At 36.0% G+C, this 20,965-nt stretch overlaps 1 protein-coding gene across 4 annotated transcripts in view; it reads right to left on the minus strand.

Annotated features, from left to right (window-relative positions):
• Nucleotides 1-20,965, minus strand: part of IMMP2L (inner mitochondrial membrane peptidase subunit 2) — an 861,167-nt gene that overhangs the window by 629,928 nt on the left and 210,274 nt on the right. Inside the window, exon 5 of one of the 4 annotated variants that reach the window (XR_013442826.1) lies at nucleotides 2,071-2,125. The exons of the other annotated variants lie outside the window; for them this stretch is intronic. The gene's annotated coding sequence lies outside the window, so the exon portion shown is untranslated. The remainder of the gene's footprint in view (nucleotides 1-2,070; nucleotides 2,126-20,965) is intronic. 4 annotated transcript variants of the gene reach the window in all.

The raw sequence follows: 20,965 nt of genomic DNA on the forward strand, positions 1-20,965 counted from the left end.
AGGTACTAGCACGGGCCTGGAGTAAAGCTAACAGGTACTAGCACGGGCTTGGAGTAAAGCTAACAGGTACTAGCACGGGCTTGGAGTAAAGCTAACAGGTACTAGCATGGGCTTGGAGTACACAAACAATTCGGGGTTGAGTACAAGGGTAGGGGGTAAAGTCTGGTGGTAACAAACAGCATGTACATAAGGTGTCTGAAGAAACCAGTAAAAGGGAGTTCTGGAAACCCACTTCCCGTGAAAAGATTTTACCACGGAAGTGACACAATCATCGTAAGCCTCAGGTCAGACGCAGCCTACAGCAGGCCTCAACGCGACTCCTTCAGTGTAGACCAAAGTAATTCACCGTAAGACACCGACGTGGCTTTTCTAGCTCTAACACATGGCAAACTTGGAAGGCAGCAATTTTTTTTTAAAGACAATACCTTACCAAACCACTTCAAGACTAGATAACTAACCATAACATAATTAAGACTGCTCTTAGTGAATAATAGATTCTTTTAAAAATATTTTAGTTACCAAATTAGGACCATTAAATAGCTGGTGTTATTTACATTTCAAATGTGGAAGGAACAGTTCTTTCAAACCAATTAATGAGCAAATATATTGTCTCTTCTTCACAAGATTCAGTGTTAGCCAAACTTCACTGAATAACTCTTAGATTAGCATGCTAATTAGCCAGAGGCGAGCCATCTATATCCACTCTATCTTTGTTAACATTACCTTAAATTTTGTCCACACGCTGTAGTAACAAAAGGAAGAAAATACCCCTCTCATACCATCACGGTAATCAGAAAATCACCATGTGGCTTAACGTAAGACATTGATCGTCTGAGTAGAAGCTTCTAGGTACGTCTGTGGGAGGGCAAGGCTGAGGGCATGCTTACACTTACAGGACGTTGTGAGGAAGCATTTGTAATCATGTCACACTCCACAAAGTGCTGAGAGCATCCTTTTTTCACCCTCACAGCATCCAGAGAACTGTTCAGCAATATCAAGTCATAACCCTGATGTTTCATGGCTTAAAGATCATAATTACAGTCCTCATAAGCCTAAAAGCCATTTCTGCACAAGAAGTAGAAGATTCTCCTACACTAATATGCTACATACTATATACATATTATAGACTTCTTCAGTATCTTCCAAATGTGATACAATATTATTTCTAGAACAGTAATAGATTCACGATATAGCATATCAAAGTAGGACTCATTCTGCCTGGTGAGGTAGTTGGAATGGATTAGGATAGGATATACAGGAAGCAGAGTCCAAAGAGAATGTTATCAGTGAACTAACAAAATTCTCATAATATATCAATTTTATACATTTGACTGTTCAAAGACCAGCCCTGAAGAACAATTCCATAATGTGTTTCAATCTGGAAGAATACATTCCATAGGGAAAGGTAGTATTTTAGGAAAGAGATAGGTTTTAATTGTAACTGAAATTAATTTTCCTGAAATGCTAAAACTGCAGTTATTATAAAAAAGGAAGCAAACAGATTAAAGGACGGCAAGAACATTGGTTGAAAATATACTTTCATGGTGTACTTCAAGGCAAACCAAGGTCTATCAGGGAATAACTAATGGTTAATATTTCAGCTGCAACATTCTGTCAGCTGTAGTAACAATGACTTGACATGAAAATTGCTTTCATTTTTCTCTCTTACCTAGATTTTTAACTTTAGTACTAATAAACAGAATCCTTTCCTCCCTTCTTGGCTAGTTATTACTGTATCCTAGGCATAATGGCCTCTTTAAAAAAAAAAAATCCTCATCACCATATCATCCCCCATCTTTTTTTTTTTTTTTTTTTTTAAAGATTTTACTTATTTATTTGACAGAGACACAGCGAAAGAGGGAACACAAGCAGAGGGAGTGGGAGAGGGAGAAACAGGCTTCCCACAGAGCAGGGAGCCCGATGCGGGGCTCGATCCCAGGACCCCGGGATCATGACCTGAGCCGAAGGCAGATGCTTAACGACTGAGCCACCCAGGCGCCCCGATATCATCCCCCATCTTGAAGGGAAGACATCTACTGAGAAAGAGAGAACAAATTATTCATCCCCAACCTTAAATCATGTGAGGCTTCAACACCAGCAGATCACACCTGGATACTGCATATGGCTGGAAAATAGAGAGAGGAAATCTGGTTGGAACATCATTACAGGACAGAAGCTAATTCTATAGTTCACATATGAAAAAGACCAGGACCCCAAATGGCATTTTCATATTGTTCCATTCACTCATTCAATGGCATCATTATCTACCCACCTTCTCACCCAAATCAAAAACTTGAGAGTCATGCCTGCCTCTTCCTTTTTATCCCACAATCAGTCCAAATTCTTGTTAGCTCTTGAATCTATTTACTTCTCCCCAATTAAATGCCTTGGCATTTGCTTAAGCATCTCTTTCTTTTTTTTTCTTTTTTATTGTTATGTTAATCACCATACATTACATCATTAGTTTTTGATGTAGTGTTTCATGATTCATTGTTTGTGCATAACACCCAGTGCTCCATGCAGAATGTGCCCTCTTTAATACCCACCACCAGGCTAACCCATCCTCCCACCCCCTCCCCTCTAGAACCCTCAGTTTGTTTTTCAGAGTCCATCATCTCTCATGGTTCGTCTCCCCCTCCGATTCCCCCCCCTTCATTCTTCCCCTCCTGCTATCTTCTTTTTTTTTTTCTTAACATATATTGCATTATTTGCTTCAGAGGTACAGATCTGTGATTCAACATCCAATCAAGAAATGGGCAGAAGACATGAACAGACATTTTTCCAAAGAAGACGTAGAAATGGCCAACAGACACATGAAAAAGTGCTCAACATCGCTCGGCATCAGGGAAATACAAATCAAAACCTCAATGAGATACCACCTCACACCAGTCAGAATGCCTAAAATTAACAAGTCAGGAAACGACAGATGTTGGCGGGGATGCGGAGAAAGGGGAACCCTCCTACACTGTTGGTGGGAATGCAAGCTGGTGCAACCACTCTGGAAAACAGTATGGAGGTTCCTCAAAAAGTTGAAAATAATAAAAAAAAAAAAAAGTTGAAAATAGAGCTACCATACGATCCGGCAATTACACTACTGGGTATTTAACCCAAAGATACAAATGTAGGGATCCGAAGGAGTACGTGCACCCCGATGTTTATAGCAGCAATGTCCACAATAGCCAAACTGTGGAAAGAGCCAAGATGTCCACCGACAGATGAATGGATAAAGAAGATGTGGTATATATACACAATGGAATATTATGCAGCCATCAAAAGGAATGAGATCTTGCCATTTGCAATGACTGGAGGGTGTTGTGCTGAGCGAAATAAGCCAATCAGAGAAAGACATGTATCATATGACCTCACTGATATGAAGAATTCTTAATCTCAGGAAACAAACTGAGGGTTCCTGGAGTGGGGGGGGCGCGCGTGGGAGGGATGGGGTGGCTGGGTGATAGACATTGGGGAGGGTATGTGCTATGGTGAGCGCTGTGAATTTTTTTTTTTTTTAAAGAGATGGTGGGGAGGGGCAGAAGGAGAGGGAAACAGACAATCTTAAGCAGTCTCCACGCCCAGCACAGAGCCCAATGCAGGGCTCAATCTCACAACCTTAAGATCATGACTGAGCCATGCAGGTGCCCTGCTTAAGCATTGCTAATCCAGGTTATTTAACCAAATTTCCTAACTGGTTTCTCTGTCTCTGGTTCTGTGACACACAAAATCATACTCTAAAACACAGCCAGAGTAATTCTCCTTTAAGTGGTTCCTGACTGCCCTCGGGTTAAGTTCAAACTCCATAACATAACGTAAAAGACTCTTTATGATCAGATTCTGTTTACTCCTCAAGCTTGATCTCTTATCAGTTCATAATCAACAGTGCCAAAGCACTAGGAGTAATTCAATTGGCCATACTATCTTAACACCAAGTTCCACAATTTCTCATTCCTCAGGGTGTAATTCAGTTGTAATCCTCCAGAAAACATTCTTAGACCTCTCCTGTTTGGCCAGTAATCCAACCATGTGCTCCAAAATTACCCTGTGCTTATAATTATCATAATATATTGTCCTGTTTACTTTTTTCTCTCCCACCCTCCATCCCTGACTATAATATCCTTAGAAGTAGAAGCACCTTTATTCATATTCATATCATGGTGCTTAGGACAGTATTTGGAACATATGAAACTCTCAATAAATATTTGCTGAATAAAAGAATACATAAATAAATGTGGAGATGGGATGAAAGGCAAATGTGTTTCCTTCAAGAAAAAAAATGTCCACCAAAATATCTCTGAACTATGCTGAGCTACTCTCCAGGTCTGCCAAAAAATAAAATAAAATAAAATAAAATAAAATAAAATAAAAAATAACAGCTTAGAGTTTGTCAGAAATTCTAAGACACTCCTCGTGAATCCAGGAAAGTTCACTGATCAAGAAGTTATAGATTCATGCTGACCTTTAGATCCAACTTGCCCCTGATTGTCTCCCCACCATAACAAATAAGCACCTGTCCATACAGGGAATTTAAGTCAACACCTAACTGGCTCAGTGCCAGCAGATTAGAACCTCTATTGAAAGAAAAGGATTTTAATCAAAATCCTGCTTCCTTACATGATTTAATCATTGCACACTGATTAAATAAATGACAGTGATTATAAAGAAGGTTTCCATCCATTCTGAGTTCTCCTTAGAAGCTCACAACTGCTCAGATCTCTGATGTGAGATAACATATGCAATGTCCTAAATTAAATGCAAATATTCTCAACTGGGAAAAAAAACTGCAAATAACTTTTTTTTTCCCTAAATTTTCATCTTTAAGGTTGAGCTATTCACGTGTTAGCAATGCATCCTGGAAGTGATAAAAAGAAGGTCTTTTAAAAAGCTGCAAATGAAAATTGTAGTCTTGAATCTAAAGTTTGGAATTACTAGGTAACTATGCCCCAAATGTCTAAATTCATAAGTCCTTGGACATAAACACTTGAATGTGAGTTCAATTTAAGCATCCTCTTAACAGACTCACTCTTTCAAGTCCAAGAATGAGAGAAACAATATAAATAGCAGTTTATTTAATTAAAAAGTATAGTATACAGAGATTACTATAAAAAACTTCAGGGGCGCCTGGGTGGCTCAGTTGGCTGAGCGACTGCCTTCGGCTCAGGTCATGATCCTGGTGTCCTGGGATCGAGTCCAGCACTGGGCTCCCTGCTCAGCGGGGAGTCTGCTTCTCCCTCTGACCCTCCCCCCTTCCATTCTCTCTCTCTCTCAGATAAATAAATAAAATCTTAAAAAAAAAAAAAAAAAAAAAAAAAACTTCAGTGTGCCTTTTCAAAGATTCTGTAAAATATTTTAAGACTACTTTCATCTTTGCCTTGGTGACTAAGTAACTTACCTTAAAATACCATGAGTTATGATGATATAAATCCTTAAGCCTAAAATGCCTTATATTAAAACCCAATGCATTTTAAAACCTAAAGCATGATAAGCAGTATACCTCATTCATAGGAACGTACTTCCCTTCATGTTTGAACTTTTAGGATTTCTGCAAAAGAAAACAATGCCAAGAGATATCCCTGTAGGAATGTTAAGATAATGGCTTCCAGTTTGAAGTACTGCCTGCATAATTAGTCCTAAACATGGACACTGTGACTTTAGGACTTGACATCCACTGAACAATCACTAATAAATAAGAGCCTGTCTCAGTAATTTCTTTATGCCTGACCCACTGGAATAGTACATAACAGATAATAGATTCCCAATAAATATTTATTGAGGTCAAAATACCCCCATGACTGGTTATCTAGAATTTTAGTTCACATCATAAAAGCACCCTGAAACTGAAGGATACACAAGTATAACTTCAGCATAATATTATAATGGATTGTGCAGACAGAATCATCTGTCACCTTCTGCCTCAACTCAGTGAAATACTGAGGTAGAAGGGAATAACAAAAGAATTTTGGGTTACATAGCCAAATTTGAAGGGAGAGAAATATCCAGGTGCCAAAAATTAAGAAGGAACTCAAAGTCTGATTGGTAGCAGGAAGTGGATACAAAAAAATTAGAAATATACTAATACTAATGCAATAATAGTATATATAAATACTAAGTAGTGTTCTATTATCACAATGCAACAACCAAAAAAAAAAAAAAAAACCAACTTAACTAATAAATGTAAAAGTAAAAAAGAACTTTTCACCTGGAAATTAAAAAGCAAGCTATTAAACAACTAATATTTACAGGTCATGACAAAAGCATTTCTTTGAAGAGAATCCATAGCGTTATTTACATAAATACATATTTTTAAAAAAGAAAGGAAGTGATTTAAACCTTCACCTCAAAAAGCTAGAAAGAGATCAACAAAGTAAAACAAAAGCAGAAGGAGAAAATTAATAATAATAATAATAAAACAGAAAATCAATAGAATAATAAAAAATCTGGTTCCTGGGGTGCCTGGGTGGCTCAGTTGGGTAAACATGTGCCTTTGGCTCAGGTCATTATCTCAGGGTCCTGGGATCCAGGGAGCCTGCTCAGTGGGGAGTCTGATTCTCCCTCTCCCTTTGCCCCTCGCCCTCTTGCTCATGCACTCTCTCTCAAATAAATAAAATCTTTAAAAAAAAATCTGTTTTTTTTTTAATTTTAGTTAACATACAGAGCAATATTGGAGTAAAATTCAGTGATTCATTACTTACATACAATACCCAGTGCTCATCACAACAAGTGTCCTCCTTAATACCCATCTAGCCCATCCCTCACCCACCTCCCTCCACCAACCCTCAGTTTGTTCTCTATCGTTAGGAGTCTCTTGTGGTTTGTTTCTCCTCTCCCCTTTTTTCTTTTTCCCCCTCCCCATATGTTCATCTGCATCTTTCTTAAATTCCACATTTGAGTGAAATCATATGGCATTTGTCTTTTTCTGACTGACTTATTTCACTTAGCATAATACACTCTAGCTCCATCCATGTCATTGCAAATGGCAAGATCTCATTAGTTTTGATGGCTGGGTAATATTCCATTGTATATATATATATACCATATATTTTATTTATTTATTTATTTTTAGAGAAAGAGGAGAGGAGCAGAGGGAGAGAGAGGAGAGAGAGAGAATCTTAAGCAGGCTCCACACCCAGTGTGAGCCTGACAGGGGGCTCGATCTCATAACCCTAAGATCATGACCTGAGCTGAAATCAAGAATCAGATACTTAAATGAATGAGATACCCAGGTGCCCCCCACATCTTCTTTATCCATTCATCAGTCGATGGACATTTGGGCTCACTCCATAGTTTGGCCATTACTGATAATGCTGCTATAAACATCAGGGTGCACGTACCCCTTCGGATCACTACATTTGTATCTTTGGAGTAAATACCCAGTAGTGCAATTGCTGGATGATAGGGTAGCTCTACTTTCAGCTTTTTGAGGGACCTCCAAACTGTTCTCCAGAGTGGCTGTGCCAGTTTGCATTCCCACCAACAGTGTAGGAGGGTTCCCCTTTCTCTGCTTCCTCACCAACACCCGTCGTTTCCTGTACTGTTAATTTTAGCCATTCTGATTGGTGTGAGGTGGTATCTCATTGTGGTTTTGATTTGTATTTCCCTGATGATGAGTGATACTGAGCATCTTTTCATGGGTCTGTTATCCATCTGTATGTCTTCTTTGGAAAAGTGTCTATTCATGTCTTCTGCCCATTTATTAACTGGAATATTTATTTTTTTGGGTGTTGAGTTTGGTAAGTTCTTTATAAATTTTGGATACTAAACCTTTATCAGCAGATACGTCATTTGCAAATATCTTCTCCTATTCCCCAGGCTGCCTTTTAGTTTTGTTGATTGTTTCCTTTGCTGTGCAGAAACTTTTTATCTTGATGAAGTCCCAATAGTTCATTTCTGCTTTTGTTTCCCTTGACTATGGAGATGTGTCTAGTAAGTAGTTGCTACAGCCTATGTTCTCCTCTAGAATTCTGATGGTTTCCTGTCTCACATGTAGGTCTTTCATCCATTTTGAATTGTAAAAAATCTGGTTCTTTTTAATATTTTTTTAAGATTTTATTTTATTTATTTGTCAGAGAGAGAAAGTACAAGCAGGGAAAGCTGCAGGCAGAGAGAGGAGGCTCCCTGCTGAGCCAGGACCCCAATGCAGGGCTCGACCCCAGGACCCTGGGATCATGACCTGAGCCGAAGGCAGACGCTTAACCAACTGAGCCACCCAGGCATCCCAAGATCTAGTTCTTTTTAACAGACACATGGATCAAAGGAACGCCCAGAAATAAACCCATGCATACACGGTCGATTCATACACGACAAGGATATATCGATTCATTTATGACAAAGCAGGCAAGGATATACAACAGGAAAAGGACAGTCTCTTCAATAAATGGCACTAAGAAAAATGGACCAGCCACATGCAAAAGAACGAAACTAGACTACTATCTTATACCATATATAAAAATTAACTCAAAATGAATTTAAGACCTGAATATAAGATCTGAAATCACAAAACTCCTAAAAGAAAACATAGTCAGTAAACTTTTTTTTTTTTTTAAGATTTTATTTATTTATTTGACAGAGAGACACAGCGAGAGAAGGAACACAAGCAGGGGAAGTGGGAGAGGGAGAAGCAGGCTTCCCAATGAGCAGGGAGCCTGATGCGGGGCTCGATCCCAGGACCCTGGGATCATGACCTGAGCCGAAGGCAGATGCTTAAAGACTGAGCCACCCCCAGGCGCCCCATCAGTAAACTTCTTGACACTGGTCTTGGCAATGATTTTTTAAATCTGACTCCAAAAGCAAAAGGAACAAAAGCAAAAATAAACAAGTGAGACTATATTAAACTAAAAAGTTTCTGCACAGCAAAGGAAATCATCAACAAACTGAAAAGGCAAACTATTGAAGAGGAGAAAATATTTGCAAACCATGTATCCAGCAAGGGTTAAAATTCAAAATATATAAAGAACTCATATACCTCAATAGCAAGGAAACAAATAATCCAATTAAAAAATAGGTAGAGGATCTGAATAGATATTTTTCCAAAGAAGATGTATACATAGATGGCCAACAGGCACATGAAAAGATGTTCAACATCACTAATCATCAGGGAAATGCAAATGCAAACCACAATAAGGTATCACCTCACACCTGTTAGAATAGCTATTATCAAAGGGACAAGAATTAACAAGTGTTGGCTAGGATGTGGAAAAAAGGGAACCCTTGTACACTGTTGGTGGAATGCAAATTGGTGCAGCCACTGTGGAAAACAGTATGAAGGTTCCTCAAAAAATTAAAAAAAAAAAAAAAAACTACCATATGATCCAGGAATTCCACTTCTGGATATTTATTCAAAGAAAATGAAAACACTAATTTGCAAAGATACATACACTCCCATGTTCACTGAAGCATTATTTATAATAGCTAAGTTATGGAAATCACTTAAGTGTCCTTTGATAGATGTATGAAAAAAGAGGATGTGTGTGTGTGTATATATATACACACACATATACACACCATAGTATTGTTTAGACATAAAAAAGAAGGAAATCTTGCCTTTTGTGACAAACACTGATGGACCTTGAAAGCATTATGCTAAATGAAGTAAGTCAGACAGAGAAAGATAAATACCATATGATCTTATGTTTATGTTGAATCTAGAAAACAAAACATAGAATCCAAGAAATAAAACTAACCAAAAAAACCAAGCTTATAGATACAGAGAACAGATCAATGGTTGCCAGAGGAGAGGGGATGAAAAATGGTTGAAGAGGGTCAAAAGAGACAAATTTACAGCTATAAAATAAATAAGCCATGGGGATATAATGTACAGCATGGTTACTATAGTTAACATATTGCATATTTGATAGGTTGCTCAGTAGATCTTAAAAGCCCTCATCAGAAGAAGAAAAACATTTCTGTAACTATGTATAGTGACAGATATTAACTAGGCTTATTGTGATGATTATTCCACAGTGTATACAAATATCAAATCATTATGTTGTACACCTGAAACTAATATAATGTTATATGTCAATAGTACCTCAATAAAAGAAAAAAAAATTTTAACTGGTTCTTTGAAACACTCAACAAAACAGACAAACTAATAGTCAACCTAATAAAAAAGGTGGGGGGAACAGAAGGGGGACAGGATGAGTAGAAAACCCAAAAACAAAATGATAAGAAATGACAAGGAAGAAATAATCATCTAAAGAGATGAAGCAAAAAAAGAAAGGGAGAGATGAACTGAACAATAAGATGAAAGAAAAGTCTACTGTGTATCCAAATTTGAAAACAATGATGAAATAAAATTTCATTTGGCAAAACTGAGCTTAACAGAGAGAGAATGCCACTGAGAAAATGCATAGAAAAGAGGTAAAACCAATTCATCATCTACTACAGACCATACTTCCTAAGACGTTCCTTAAGTTAAGTTGAGGGATGTCAACTCAAAAGAAAGCCATTGAATACGGGCGCCTGGGTGGCTCAGTTGGTTAAGCGACTGCCTTCGGCTCAGGTCATGATCCTGGAGTCCCGGGATCGAGTCCCACATCGGGCTCCCTGCTCAGCAGGGGGTCTACTTCTCCCTCTGCCCTCTTCCCTCTCGTGCTCTCTGTCTCTCATTCTCTCTCTCGCAAAATAAATAAATAAAAAATCTAATAAAAAAAAAAAAAAAAAAGAAAGCCATTGAATAATTTTAACAACAGTAGCAGGATTCAAATAACAAAATCTATTTAAAGTCATGTATAACATAATTTTTAATTTAAATGTAATTTCCTTAAATGATAAATTCCAATTCAAAAGAGAAATCCTCTTAGCTGTCTTCATTCCACATTAAGATTCCTGCTTCACGAATCTGGAAGAGCAGAAGTCCAAGGGTAAAGTACAAAGGGGGATGAGAGCAAAAGTGAAAAGGGGAGAAAAAGAAAGGAGTTGGACAATATTGTTTCCTCCACTGCTGATCCCACTTAGATCAACAATGGAGGCAAAGAAGGGCTTCAGCACTTTGTGCCACTATGATTTTGTGGGAAATGCTCCCAAACTTTTTTTTTTTTAAACAAAGAGAGGCTATTCCCTGAGAGAGAGCCACTGCTTTTTATCACAAGCACAGCTATCAAACAGAAGACACTAGATTTTATTCAAGAAGATGTACAAGATACAGTAACTCTGTGAACTTTGGTTTTAGTAGCAGAAAAACACTATATACATGATATTTTGGGGATAATTGTGAACTGGATATTAGATGATATTACAAAATTAACTTTCTTAGGAGTGAAGACGTAGTCACAGTTCTGTAGAAGAGAATGTTTTTCTTCTTTTTTATAAGTATGAACATTTTAAGTATTTGTCTTCAAATGTGTGATTCCAAATTGCTCTCTTGAAAACTAAAATTAGGTATGGTAACAATAGACATCTCTTAAACTCAAATCAGAAAACATAACTAACATACAGAAAGGTTTAATTCAAAATACTAATTCTTAAAATTTATGTATGAAAATATGATCTGAACATAATGACACATTTAACCTGCTTTATCTGAGTTTTCACTGAACTTATAGTAAATCATGATGTAGCTTACATAAATGTGTCACTGTAAAGAAATAATTTCTATGACTGTGTAAGCATGCTCTCCCCTTGCTATAGATATCGATCACAACTGTTTCTGTGAGGTATAGTAATTGTTCATTTATCCATCTACCTCATTACACCCCGAAGCCTGAACTAAATCTTTCATGGCATCTGGTGCAAAATATACAAATATATGAACATATGAACAAACAACAGCTAAATAAAAGTGGGAGAATTCAGCTCACCAATTGATTCTGAATCAACAAGTATTTTTAACTATCTTCAGAGGTAAATTAGAAGGTAGAAAGTAATCTTAGAGTATCTTGATGACTTAAATGCTATCATCAAATCCTCTGGTTTATCCAAGATAAATGCAAAGGTAGAAATAAGAAAGCTACAAATTGCCTGAGGTCAGAAATGAAAGCAGAAAAACATGGAGCATACAAGATGAGAAATTTTGAACTCTCCAGATATGTACAAATGAAAAAGCTTCTAATTTCAATATGGAAATGGGGGTTAAACAACATACATGATCACCTGTTTGGGGAGAGGAGGTAAATATAGTAATATATAATACGTAGAAATAAGTATGGGAATAGGAGCATTATGAAGCACAAGATCTGCTCATATTTTTTCCATCTTTTCATTGCTAAGCTGGAGAATATAAAAGCTAACTGCAGTAGCCACTTCATGACCTCTCAGTCATAACAGAACTAATGAAAGTACAATGATCCAATCTTACTCAGAGAAACTTGTATGATTTTTAAAAACAGCACCATTGGAACAGCTCTCTCAGAGTACTCTCCCATAAGCTCTTCAAAGTTATTTTGAAAATTGTCAATACAGCTGGGGTTCTTTCTTTTCAATTCTGCTGCAGGTTACAAAGAAATATTAAAGAAGCTCCAAAAATTGATATAATTCAGGAAAAATAATTTAAACAATATGAGTGCAATTATGACATGTTATAATGAAATCTATGGCAGCTAGAAATGAATAGGAGCTCACAGAATGGTAACTAGGAATGCATTTTCAGATTACTCAGTTTTCTCCAGTAGGAAAGTTACTATCCCTTCTTGCTCCTTAGTGGTACAAAAACTATTTCAGGGGCCACAGATTCTAAAAGTATTACAAAGTTTGAAGAACACAAAACATCAGTTAATACAATTTTACAAGCCCCCAAAGCAAGGCTTAGATTTAGTTATATAAATTAGAGGTGTGTTATGTCTTAGAGTAGGTAACAGCTGGACACTGTGCAGAATAAATGTGCATGCCAATGGGTGGGATGTTCGTAATGCTGAAGGGCAAGAGAGAGATGTATAGCTTGGGAAGTGATGTGGATAATTGCTTGTCATTAAACAGCAGAGTAATTGCTTCAGCAAATTCCCATGTAACTATTCCATACGAAACTTCAACGTGCCCTTGGACTACTAAACATACATAGTTGTCTCAAATAATCTTGGCAAAAAGACAGTAGTCAATGATACATCACACTGAAAAAGAAGATCATTGTTTTATTATTTAGCCTCTCAAAACACATTAGGGTCTTTAAACATTAATAACAGAAAGACAAAAACCCATTGGTTTTTACATTAATAAGACCTTGGTAAGACCTCAGAATCCACTTTTTTTCTAACCTGCTCAGCCTATGTGTCTGATAAACTCTATGATGTATAAATTCAATTAGTTAAAATATCTTCTCATCATTTGGAAAGCATTCATGTATATTCAAGATTTGAATGTCATAATAAGCAAAACTAAGAAACATTTAAATTGCTACAGGATTTGGGTGTTATCAGTGGATAGAGAAGATTCTGGGTCATCAAAGCAGTGGCAATGGTTTAAATCTCAAAGTCCCAACATATTCTGGGGCAAAAAAAAAGAACAGGAAGAAGAAATAAAACTATATAAACTCATGACTTCAACATAACTAAAAGACATAAATCTCTCAAGTTCAAATTACTCTTAAGTACAACACTAAACATTAAATCACAGCAAGCTCTCAGGGGTGCTCCTGCCACCAAGCTTCATGGGGACTAAGAGCAATTCAGGAGAAATTACACTGCAAGTAAGAAAAGGGGAGCTAGTGACAGGCCCAAATGTGTCTTAAAACCACTGCTAGAAATTGACCCCCTACATGAAAATACTGAAAAGTCAACAGTTAGATAAGAGCACTGACAAGAACAAGGACTTGCAAAGGTGTTGGGGCCATGACAAGGCAACCCTAGAAAAGTTTCATGTTGGAGTAAGAAGAGAGTTAAAACAGAAGGAAAGGGTTCCTTGGCAACTTTACATAGAGAGATAGAGAAGCAGGGGGACATTTGGAATCCCAGAAGACATAAGAAAATTTAAAAATCAAGAGCCACGCCATCCAGGAAAGAAACAATACTTTGCCTACAGTGACAGAAAAGGGTGGCTCTTGAACTAGGAATGTCATAACCATCCCAACCCACTGAAAAGAAGTCAACAAAAAGCTACTATCAAAAGAAAATTGAAAGTGAGAATGCAAACAATTCAGTTGATAAAAATTCCACCCCCTCTCCACTAATTGCCAAAACAGATGGAAACTTTAACATAACATTCACAGCTTAATTAAATACCCACAGACCCAGCTTTAGGTAGATGAGACAGAAATTAAAAACTGAGGAAAAAAATGCATGACAAGAATAAAGGAAGAAATAAAACAAGAGTTAACTGAACTCAGAAAAAAATAGGTGAAAAATACAAAATCATACCACAAATGGAAACTAAATTGCAAGATGCTAACAGAAAAATAGATTTGAATGAAAATACAAAAAGGGAGATTGGAAAAACAACAAAAACAACCAAGTGAATAATATGAAATAGAGAATAAAGTAAGAAGGATCAGAAAGAAAGTGACTAAAATGAAAGACAGGCAAAAGAAAATCCAACATAGGTATAAACGGAGTTCCTAAAGAAGAGTTTTGTAAAATGGAATTGCATTAATATTTGAAACTCCAATTCAATAAGATTTTCAAAAAGGAAAGATATGAATCTACAGACTGAATGGGCACCAGGGGGAAAGGACCTGCGATGATCAACTCAGAGATATATCCCAGTAAAATTAGCAGACATTAAAGATAAAGGAAAAATTCTCAGGGTCTCCAGGCCAAAATTTCAAATAGGGTACAAAAGAAAAAGAATTAGACTGGCAACAGATTTATCAAAAACAAGATATAAAGTAACAAACCATTGGAGCAGCATTTTCATAAAACGCCAGGAAACAAGTGCAATCTCAGGACTGATATCCAGCCAAGCTGCCTTTGAGTATCAAACTGTTGAAAAACACTTTTAAACATGTAATGGCTCAAAAAATTGTGTCCATGAGTCCTTGAAGAATATACTAGAAGATGAACTTAATCCAACTAAGCAGTTATTGGGAAAGTTAAGCAAAAAACTAATAGTGTACATTTATATCTTCACTTGTAGATAAAGACACAAAAACAATTAAGCATGGGAAAATAATATTATGCTGATATGTGATATATTATGATCTGAATGTTCTCACAAAGTATAAGTAATGCTGATAAAACAGTGAAATAAGAAATGAGAGGAAAACATAGAATACACTTGTTGTACAGGCAATAGTAAGTACACTAGTAAACATTACCAAACCAGACATTCAACGCATAAAGGCATTAACAAAGGCACAAGTTCAATGTGACCAATAAAACAAAAATAAAACCTTGCTAGAAAACTCAAAAAAATTGAAAAAAAAACAAAAAACCTCACGTAGAAAAAGAAACACAGAATATATACCATAACATGTATAACATTTATAATGAAATAACATGACAGAATTAAGACCAAACACAGCAGTCTTTTCAATAACTGTGAATGCACTTAACCCATTTTAAGGAAAAGACTTTTTAGTCTGGCTCATAAAGCAGAACCTAACTATGCACTGTATACAAGGTAGATCCTTAAAAGGCAATGAGTCAATAAGCCCAAATATAAAGGGATAAGCAAAAATATATCAGGAAAATTGAAACAATGTGTGAATGAATCGTAACACAGATACTAAACAAAATAAAATGCAAAACAAAAACCATTAAAAGTAAAAAAGAGGGGCACTTTTAATGTTAAAAGCCAAAAATACAATAAAGATATAATAAATATAAATACCTATGTAGCAAATAACACAGCATTCCTCTTTGTAAAGCAAAAGCTCAGGGGCATGGCTAAGCATCTGACTCTTGATCTCAGCTCAGGTCTTGATCTCAGGGTTGTGAGTTCAAGCCCTGCTGCACTGAGCTCCAAACTGGGCATGGAGCCTACTAAAAAAAACTAAACCAAAACAAACAAACAAAAACAAAAACCTCAGAGACACCAAGAGACAAAGACAAAGCAAAACTATTAATAGGAGTCTTTCACAGATGTACAAGTGATGTACAAGACAGATGAAGTGGACTAAAACTGCAAAGATTCTTTCAACCCTAAACATGTAATTAATAATGTTGATTTCAGCGATGTATATTAAACTTCACATGCTGAGAACAGAAAATAAACCTTCCTCTCAAATACATTTGGAGCAGCACAGAAATTAATCCTATTTTAGGTCACAAGGAAAAGAGCAATATTAGAAAGCAACACTTTCTGATCTCAATGAAATAAAACTAGAAATTATTTAAGCAATTTTGTAAAAGGCTCTTCTACCTGGAATTTAAAAAAAAAAACAAAAAACTTTTTTTTAAAGCAACTCTTGGGGGAGAAGGTGAATAAAAACTGAAATAATAGTATCTTTTAAAAATATTAGTGAAATTACAACACATGGAATGTTTTGAAAACACGAATCAGAGAAAAAGTCATAGCCTTCAACATTTCTATCAATAAAATTGAAAGAATAAAAATATATGAATCATCATCAAAGCCAAGTAGTGACAGCTCCAGGCCCTCACACACTTCTCATGTCTTCTTCTTCTGTCCCAGCTCTCAATCAGTCAGAAAAGGTGCTCCACTTTTCAGAACTCACATACACCCCGACAGTCCAGGCTAATCTCCCCAGCCAGAGGTTGGTAACCAAAATCATGTCTGCCGAGTTCCTCTGCTGTGCAAAATAACATATTCAAAGGTGCTGAAGTTTAGGGTACAGACATCTTTGAGGGGGTCGGGGAGCATTATTCTGCCAATTTCAGTAAAATATACATTCCCTTTTATCCAGCAATTACACACATAAACACAACTTGCACACCTTTAAACCTGAGATGAGAGAGAAAACAAATTCACAGATATATACATATCTATATAAATGTATATATATATATATATAAATTAAACATATATATATAAATTAAAATCCCAGCTCACAAGGGTGTTCAAAATAAAAACTAACTTGTATAACATGGTGCTTCAGACCTGCATGACTCAAGAAAGACAGTACCCAGGTACGCTGCAAGTTCTCTGTTTCTTTTTGACTTGGTCCTGACAGTGCACAAGAGCTCCCGGGAATGGAGCTCCCTGCAGATACACAGCACCCACTGCCCCAGCGTCTGAGATCCCAAGACGACAAAATGTACCTTCTTTATTCATCTTTCATTTTTACTGTCTTTATGCCATGTCACGTCACTTTTATTTATTCCATTTCCCTCCCTTTTCCTATCATGTCTCACAACACAGAAGGACAGAAAGAAAAGGTAGGTCGATTTTAGGTAAGATTGGTCAGGTAACAACAGAAACTGAAATTTTGAGACAACCCTCTTCCTTCTCCAGTCACATCACTCTTGCATTATTAATCAACCTGTTGAGAGCTCTGACAAGCAGCTTTCCTTGGCCTTTGACCCTCAGACATGAACAAGTTACAAGCCAGGTTCCATGAGCTCAGAAGAGATTCACACTTACTGATGCTCTTCCAGAATCCAAGCTTAACACGGGCACAGGTAGCCGGGGACACAGGAATAAGCGCTCTGACAGAAGAGCTACAAACCAGAGCTTTATCTTAGCCTCCTTCACCCTTTCCTCTTAATGGATAACTAAGATATTTAAAATTATATTTGATGAAATGATGCCTATCTTTATGTAAGATCAATGAGGATAATACCAAGTATCTACACTATAAGCCTGAAGAGTTCTAAAAACTCAACTACAGAACATGAAAGGTTGAATGTCTACAGAGTGGAAATATAACAAAGCCAAATGGCAAATGGATGAGAAGAAAACATTTATAGCACACGTAACAGATGAAAGATTAGTATTTATTATACAGAAAAAAATAAGGATAAGTAAAAGTTATCAACATTCAATTAACAGAACGAATAAAAATAAACATAAGAAGTTGGAGAGATGTCCAACATCACTAATAAATTAAGAAATGCAAATAAAATAATATTCCCATGGGAAGAAATTACAAATTTAATAGCTTCATAACATCCAGTGTTAGTGAGAGTATGGAGAAACTGTCTTATAATATTGGTGGGAATTTAAAATGGTACAACTTTATTGGAGAACAACATTGCCAGCACCTACCAAAATTTAAAATTTGCATACCATATTATTTCCATCTCTAATCATCTATTCTGGAGATACATAATTACAAAGAAATACAATTTTAGCTGTGATTTTTTTGAAAAAAGGTGTGTAATGATATGAAAAATTTACACAGGAATAAAGGTCTGGAATGATACTGCGGATGGCTACAAAGAGTAAAGAGGTACTTACACTTTTTAACTCAATATGGTCTTACCTAATTTTGAATTTTTCTGTCAAGAATGCTTTCATGTATACTTATATAATCTCATCTTAATAAGTTCTTTTTAAACCGAATAGGAGATTTAAAAAAATGAAGATAGTATGTGTTTAAGATGTTGTAGATACCTTTAGTCATGATGGCACTTCTCAATCTATCCTTTAGTCTCAACAATATTTTTATGCTTTTCTATTTCTATCTATTTTTGATTTTGGTACAGATTCCTCAAACATATCTTCCAGTTCAAAAATTCTAACAGTTTATTTTCTAGAGTTTATCCTATCTGTAGTTATGTTTTACTGTCAGTGACAATGTCTTTCAATTCTACGATTTCTTTTTTTTAGGATTTTATTTATTTATTTGAGAGAGAGAGAGAAAAAAAGAGAGAGTGACCCAAGCCAAAGGCAGACGCTTAACCAACTGAGCCATCCGGGTGCCCCTCAATTCTACAGTTTCTGATTAGTTCCTTTTTATATTCATACATTCATATTTGGTTCTGCCTGTTTTGTTGTTACAAAAATCTTTTCTTGCTCTAATTCAGTGAAAGTAATTTCTTCACTTATCTCCATGAAAAAAAACCAAACACTTATTTTAAAGTTTTTATCAGATGCTTCCATTAAACTAATTTTATATAAAAAGCAAATCTGTGTTCACATTATTAATTAATCAGGTTGTCTTTCTCAAAAGCAGATTTTATGTTGTTTATGTCATTTACAGTGGGTGAGGTAAAGTGGCCCAACAGAAACTAGCCCCAATGAGGTAGACCAAATAAATGAGAATGGTAACAAAAACAGATTAGCATGCATCAGACATATTTAATCTTAGTTATTCAAATCTTGTTTCAACTCCATCTTTAAATTTAAAGTTATTTAAAAGCAAGCCTGCATTGTTATTATTTAAATTTGAATATCTAGTCTTCAGAAATTCTGCAGTACTTCCTTGGCTCAGTAACATTTTTATTTTAGGATTAAAATTCTAACTAATGCAACAAGTATCAACAGCTATCAGTTAAATGGAAATGTCATAGGTTTTTTTAAAGCAAGGAATCATAAAAAGTACTACATTATATTAAAAAGTTTACTTTAACTTAGAAACATAAATAAACCCTGAATTGCCAGTCTTTTGAAGTTATTTGAAGATACAAAACAATTATTTAGGAATAGCCAACACCAGTAATTAGTGTAATCATCCCTTACCAATTGATTTCTTTCTATTTCCCATGGCTCCTAGCACATGCTTTGTAATCAAAGTATTAAATAAATTTTTTGGATGGATGGGCAGATCAACAAACAGATAAATGGGAGTGAATCAACCATTCAGCTCGAAGAACCAAGTCTGACCTCAAATGAGTCAAACCTAGAGTGTCTTAGTTAACCAAAGTGCCATACATCTAGGGGCAGATTTTCATTCTTTTTTAACAACATCAGCAAGAGTAGAAGCAGCAACAACACCAACAAACTTTTACTACAAACCTGCTGTGTAAAGAACTCTTTAAGTTTCATCAGACACACAAAAAAATTAAAAAGACTGCCTCTACACATAATCCAGTTGTAGTCTTAAAACACACACAACAGGACATATTACAATTTGAGGCAATTATGCTAGGTGGCAAGAAGGTGAGACAAAGAAAGAAGACAGGAAGCACAGCCCAAACATTCATGAAGGAGGTGAGACCTCAGCTACGGTGGAGAAGAGAAGGTTATGCAATCCACTGCACCATGGCAGAGATGCTGGCCCATGGGCAACGATGAGGTCCTTGTAGAAGAGAGAGCGTGGAGGAAAGGTGGGCAGAAGTTGTGCATGATCAAAGAAAATACACAAACTGTGGAGGGAAACAAACGTTATTTCTTTCTTCTTAGCACACCCTTGTTTTACTATGACTGTAAATATTTTAGATAAAAATCAAAGACTATAGGTCAACTGTCCACCCCATCCTTGTCATTCTAGCTACAGCGAACGGTTATCAGCCAAAAAAGGGACTAGGTGTTCTGAGCAATCAACAATTTTGGTTAAAACAGTTAACAGAACAGGAATCAATCAGAATATAATAACTAAACTTCATGGTAAAACTTGACTAACATAACATTAAATGTCTTTGATAACTTAGAAGCCATTTAAGACCTTATAGCACCCATGAAGGAAAAAAAAAATTGCTGATATTTATTGAGCACCACTGTATGCCAAGTACTGTAGTGTATGCTTCTGGTTATCACTTCACTTAGTATTTACTACGTAAGCTTGTGAAGTATTATTACTCTTTTTTTATGGATAAAAAAAATCCAGGTGTCCAATATTCCTTATTCATAAGAGAACTAGCAATAGGTCTGATTCCACAGTCTTGTCCCTTCACCATAATATTGTTATGTGTTTGTGCTTTAAAAATATTTATAGTTGGCAACAAGGTTTCCTAAAAATAAATCAGTCAATATGATTATTTACCTTGAGTCTCAAAAATATTGTTCCAGAAGTCACTGACTACCTCTTTTTTTTTTTTTTTTTTTTGTAATCATAGTACACTACAGGTGAATTCCTCTGGCTTTTATTTGTATAAACGATTCTTCCTTCAAACTAAATTACTTTAAAAACACTTACCACAAAGGAAATTGCTAACAAAATCATTATCTACCTCAGTACAAACTAATGTTATTATCTCCAGGAAACAGAAGCAACTGAATTATATAATAGAAATATTAGTTTAAAAGGTCACTGGATGTCAGA

Source organism: Halichoerus grypus, chromosome 12 (assembly GCF_964656455.1).
Source record: "Halichoerus grypus chromosome 12, mHalGry1.hap1.1, whole genome shotgun sequence".
In the NCBI taxonomy this organism is placed as follows: domain Eukaryota; kingdom Metazoa; phylum Chordata; class Mammalia; order Carnivora; family Phocidae; genus Halichoerus; species Halichoerus grypus.